Genomic DNA, 6,567 nt, shown 5'->3' on the forward strand with positions numbered 1-6,567 from the left:
AATTTACACTTGGGCTTTGCAACATTTCTTTTATTTTGTTCGGCCCAATTAAAAATCCTGCATCACAAAATTATTAATTAAGTAAATATGAATTAAGATCAAATTAATAATTTTGTAATTAAATATTTTAATAATGTTTGTTCATCATCAAAATTAAACAAGAGTTTTCCAAACTCATCAATCTCCCCCTTGATGACAAACATTATTAAAATTGAAATGGAAAGAAATTAAAGATTGAGTAAAGAATACTCCCTTTGAATTTTGAATTTCTCCCCCTTTCTAAATGTCACATGGCTTCCCCTTAATGTATGCTATTTTACCAAGGGAAGCACTAACCTATAACTTTTGAATCAAGCTTCAAGTAACAATGTTATTTAGCATATTTATTCATGATGCTAAATGCTTGATTTATGAGCAGTTTTAGATAATCAAAACTCATTTGATATCATAAACTGATTTTCTGCTCAAACCTTTTCATACATAAAAAAGGTATCCAAATATTTTTCAAACATTTTCCTGTTTAGGATATCAGAGCAAAACACCATGATGGAAAAATATTTGAGTAACAAAACAAGGCAGCTTTAATACATTACACAATTTAAAGGAACTGCCAAAAATATCAAGCATGTTAACCAGGATGAAACAGAATATTCAATACAATCATGCATATTCATCAAGGTTAATTAACAACCAGTCACACATTCATTGCCAAAACATTATAAAACAGTAGCATCAATAACAATTATAATGAGGCAAGAGTAGTTTCATGCTATCATCAAGCATCAAAATATATCCTTTTAACAAGGGTGATCATGAATTTTCAACAGAAAATTTCATCATTGTTTTTCCAGATTTCAATTTTCAGCTTTTCTCCCCCTTTTGTCATCAAAGGGCACTGCAAAATAAATGAAAACATCATACCAAACAGCAGAATATTTATTTTCCACCAAAATACAATGGTCCAGAATATCCAAGTACAATACCAAAACAAGACAGCAAAAACTGTGTACAAGCTCCAAAGGATTTCTTTAAGACTGAATCATATTTTCACAAGAAAATATTTTTCAACCACCTTAATAAAATTCCATATCACACATGCATTTGAGCAAATAAATTTATCAATGACAATCAAAGCTCAAGTCAAAATTAATCCATAAAGTGCTCAAAACAGAGCCAGATCAAGGAAAAACAAAACAGGACAACAAATCAATAAAATATAATAAAGCAAAATAACAGAGTATTCAGCAACAGTAGAAGCAACAGGGAGCATTAAATATGGAGTGGAGAGAGAATTAGAGGGGATTAAATGACCATTAAGGGCGCGGTTATTAACCAAGGAGGTTTCAAAAACTGAAAAAGGAGTTTCCTTGAATCAAGGGACTAGTTGGAAGTAAAGATTTGATTTGACAACATGCTTCTTCCAACAAGATTTGATAAGACAACCAAGAGATTTTGTGATTTTATTTTTCAAAAAAATGAGGAACTAACAAAACTGTCATGAAGGGGTCAGGATTTATTAGGTGGGGCCCATAAAAATTTGAATTCTGCGTTGCCTCCCCCTTGACCATAGCTCCTTCATCATCCCTGCATTTTTATCTCGTCCAAACCTACGAGACAAAACTGAACAGAATCAAATATTCACAAATTATCAATGAAACACAAATCAAACATTCCCAAACTTTTTCTCAAGGTACAGAATCTATCTTCACAGAGGGGTTTTGTAAAAATATCAGCAATTTGGTCTTCAGATTTTACAAATTGAATATCAATAGTTCCCTTTTGCACATGTTCTCTAATGAAATGATATTTTATCTCAATGTGCTTGGTTCTTGAGTGCAGAACAGGATTTTTTGAAATGTTTATAGCACTCATATTATCACAAAATAAGGGTATGCTATTGATCTTTAATTTGTAATCTTCCAATTGTGTTTTTAACCAAATTAATTGAGAGCAACATGCAGATGCGGATATATATTCAGCTTCAGAGGTGGATAAAGCAACTGTGGCTTGTTTCTTGCTTGACCACATGTTGAGTGAGCTTCCAAGGAAGCAACACATGCCGGAGGTGCTTCTTCTATCCACTATATCTCCCGCATAATCTACATCACAAAACCCTACTACACAAAAGTCATCAGATTTAGGATACCATAATGCATACTTACAAGTTCCCTTAATGTATCTAATGATGCGTTTAACAGCCGTAAGATGGGATTCTTTTGGGTGAGATTGAAACCTTGAACATACACCCACACTTTGAATAATATCCGGTCTAGAGGAAGTAAGATACATTAGTGAGCCGATCATTCCCCTATACCGTGTCTCATCCACATTTAGGCCATCATCATCCTTTACAAGTTTAGTGTTAGGATGCATTGGTGTTTTCATTGGTTTGGAATTTTCTAAGCCAAATTTATTTATCAATTCTTTTGCATACTTTCTTTGGTGAATAAAGGTACCACTAGGAGTTTGTTTAATTTGGAGGCCAAGAAAGAAAGTTAGCTCTCCCATTAAACTCATTTCAAACTCACTAGTCATGAGTTTTCCAAACTCTTCACACAAGGACTCATTGGCCGATCCAAACACAATATCATCAACATAAACTTGAACAAGAAGGATGTCATCATTAGAAGCTTTAATGAACAAAGTAGTGTCAGTGGTTCCCCTTTGAAAATGATTTTCTAATAGGAAGGCACTAAGCCTTTCATACCAAGCTCTAGGAGCTTGTCTAAGGCCATAAAGAGCCTTTGAAAGTTTAAAAACATGATTAGGAAAATCTTTATGTTCAAAACTGGGGGGTTGAGCCACATACACTTCTCTATCAATAAAGCCATTAAGGAAAGCGCATTTAACATCCATTTGAAACATTTTGAAACCCTTATGGGCAGCATAGGCAAAAAGTAACCTAATTGCTTCCATTCTAGCTACCGGAGCAAAAGACTCATTAAAATCAATTCCCTCTTCTTGATCGTAACCTTAGGCCACTAATCTAGCCTTGTTACGAACAACTTGTCCATCCTCACCAAGTTTATTTTTAAATACCCATTTAGTACCCGTTACCTTCTTACCATCCGGATGAGGTACTAATGTCCAAACCTCATTCTTGTCAAATTGAGCAAGCTCCTCTTGCATGACCTTGACCCATGATGGATCTTCAAGAGCTTGTTTGACATTGTTGGGCTCCATTTGTGACAAGAAAGCAAAATTGCTAGGTTCAGTTTGCCTTTTGGTGGAGGATCTTGTTGTTATTCCTTGAGAGGGATCACCAATGATGAAGTCATGAGGATAACCCCTCATAGACTTCCATTCTCTAGGCTTTCGGACAGGTGTAGAACTTTGATGAACTTCTGGTGGTCTCACTGTTTCAGTTGCTCGTGTCTCCTCAGGAGACAAAATGGAAATGTCTCCTCCAATCTGACGAGACAAAACCGGGCTGACAGATTCTTCATTTTGCACAGATTTGGGATTTTCTTTACTTGTTCCATCCTCTTCACAATCTGAATCATTATCCTTTACAATACTGGGAATTAAGTTAGAATCACAAAAGGTAACATGTATGGATTCCTCTATGGTTCTATACTCTTTGAGATAAACTCTATAGGCCTTGCTTGTGGTGGAATATCCAACAAACATTCCTTCATAGGATTTTGGATCAAATTTTTCAAGGTTTTCCTTATTGTTAAGTACAAAGCATTTGCATCCAAAAACATGAAAGTACTTAAGATTCGGAGGGGTTCCTTTCCATAGCTCATAAGGAGTTTTCTTTAACCCTTTTCTAATGATTGTTCTATTCAAAATATAACATGCTGTGTTCACAGCTTCAACCCATAAAAATTTAGGAATTTCATTCTCACATAGCATGGCCCTAGTCATTTCTTGAAGGCTTCGATTCCTTCTTTCAACCACCCCATTTTGTTGGGGGGTTCTAGGGCATGAAAAATTATGAGAAATCCCTAAGTCATCACAGAATTTTTCAAAGTCTTGATTTTCAAATTCTCTTCCATGATCACTTCTCAAATGGGCAATTTTCAAATCTTTTTCATTTTGAATTTTCTTGCAAAGGGTGGAAAAAGCATAAAATGCATCGTTCTTATGAGCAAGGAAAAGTACCCAACCAAATCTAGAGTAATCATCAACCACTACAAGACCATAGTGTTTACCTCCTAAACTTTGAGTTCTAGTAGGACCAAAAAGATCAATATGTAACATCTCCAATGGCCTTTTGGTTGAGATTCCATCTTTTAATTTAAAAGAGGATTTTACTTGTTTGCCCAATTGGCAAGCATCACAAGTAAGATCCTTATCAAACTTGATGTTTGGAATTTCTTTAACCAAATTCCTTTTGACTAGCTTAGAAATTTGGTACATGCTAGCATGTCCCAACTTTCTATGCCAAAGCCATTTTTCAGATTCAAGAGAGGTAAAGCATGTTACATTTTGTTCCTTTAAATCCTCAAGAATTAATCCATACACATTGTTGTATCTTTTAGCTTCAAATAAAACATCCCAAATTTTCTCACAAACAACTAAGCAAACAAACTTCTTAAAAATAACTTCAAATCCCAAATCACATAATTGACTAACACTAAGTAAATTATGCTTCAAGCCATGTACAAGAAGGACATCATTTATACAAGATGAGAGATTTTTACCCACTTTCCCAACAGCCACTATTTTTCCTTTTGCATCATCACTGAATGTGACAAATCCTCCATCATATTCATCAAGCTTTATGAAGAAGGTTGTCTTTCCAGTCATATGCCTAGAGCATCCGCTATCCATGTACCACATATTTTCCTTTTTCTTGGATGCTAGGCATACCTACAAAATAAGCTCAAGTGACCTTAGGTATCCAAATTTTCTTGGATCCTTTCACGTTAAACCATCTCTTATGTCCCAAATCATTGTAATAAAAAACAACTTTGTAAACTTTGTCACCAATCATTCTTTCACCAAAGAAACATTGAATTGGAAAATGACCACTTCGGTTACATAGTCTACAAAATCTTGGAGTTGCTGTTTTGTTAAAGTAAGTTGGGTCTTGATACTTTACATCATTTGAAGATGAAGCAATGTTTTCAAAATGTGATTTTTCAGATTTATAAAATTCCAACCCAGCTTTATCATAAAGAGATTTTTGACTAGCCAAGATTTGATTCAAATTTTCAGAACTTTGGGTGAACTTAGCTAAGTCTTCCTTAAGTCTTTTAACCTCTTTGAGCAACTCTTCATTTTGCTTAAAATAATTCACATATGCAAGGACAGAATGGTCACTTTCAGAGCTTCTAACTTGGGCTTTTAACTGCTTATTCTCTTCCACAAGATCACAAGCAGTTTTGGCCTCTCTTAGTTTTTCTTTGAGAAAATCATTTTCAGCTTTAAGTATGAAATTTTGTTGTTCAATATCTTGATTATCAGTCAGAAAACATCTTATTTTTCAGAGAGGTGATCTATCATAAGATGAAGGTCTTCAGTGTCAGGGTTTTGAAAGGATACCTGATCTACCTCATTTGCCATGAGACAAGGCTGTGATTTAGTCTCAGACTCTTCATCATCATCTGAGTCATTTTCAATCTTTCATGAAGCCATCAGTCCTTCTTCTTTTCCTTTTTTTTTTTTTTTTCTTACATTATTTAAATGCCATTTCTTGCAATTGTAACAATTACTTTCTAAGTTTTTTTTTTTTTTTTTTTTTTTTTTCTATTTTTTCAAATCTCATTCCATGAAGTTGGATTTCTTCCTTCATTTAACATTTTCTTTTTCTTTCAAAGATTGACCTTCAAGCATCATGTTGGAATCTGCTATCCTGAATATTAAAGCTTGTTCACTTTTGGCATTCTCACCTTCTTCTATCATTCTGGATCTGTTCGTTGAAGAACATAAGTGTATGAAATTGACTTCAAATATCTCCTTGTTCATTGTACATTCTTTCTCTTTCAATAGATATTTCATTAAAGGTGGTTCTTTGTATTGCTTAGTCATTGTACACATGATTTTCTATTCTAAGTGCACTGATTCTTCGTCTGTCTTTTCTCTAAATGAATTTAGTTTTGCATACATTGGCAGAGATTTTGACTTGGAATTTCATTTTCTACTTCCGTATGTTCATCTGACAGATTAATAGCAGATGAGAAGATTACACCAGAATTCCTGTTCAGCTTGTGGGCAAATCAGCCCATCACACAAGATGAATTCCATAAATCAGTTGAGAAATGCTAACCAACTTACAAGGGATTACATCTACAAACAGATGTCATTAGCATTGCTTTCTTTAATTTTGCACTCTCTGCCTTTTTGCTCTATGCTACAACCTCACTATTGCTTTTCCATGACTCAAGACATGACAATTAACAGAAAATATTACAGACATTGAAGGAGAAGAAGAACTGCTAGCTTATGCTTTGAGAACTCTGTGCTTGCACTCTTAAACCTTACTCCTTCTTCAAACAGTGTGTTCACTCTTTTATAGAGAAGCTCACACTTGGCAAACCAAGCTTAACTTCTTTTCTTCAGAACAGATCCAGTTCGGCACACAGAAGAGAAGAGAAACCATGCAAACCCAACATGTAA

Source organism: Arachis hypogaea, chromosome 3 (genome assembly GCF_003086295.3).
Source record: "Arachis hypogaea cultivar Tifrunner chromosome 3, arahy.Tifrunner.gnm2.J5K5, whole genome shotgun sequence".
NCBI lineage: Eukaryota > Viridiplantae > Streptophyta > Magnoliopsida > Fabales > Fabaceae > Arachis > Arachis hypogaea.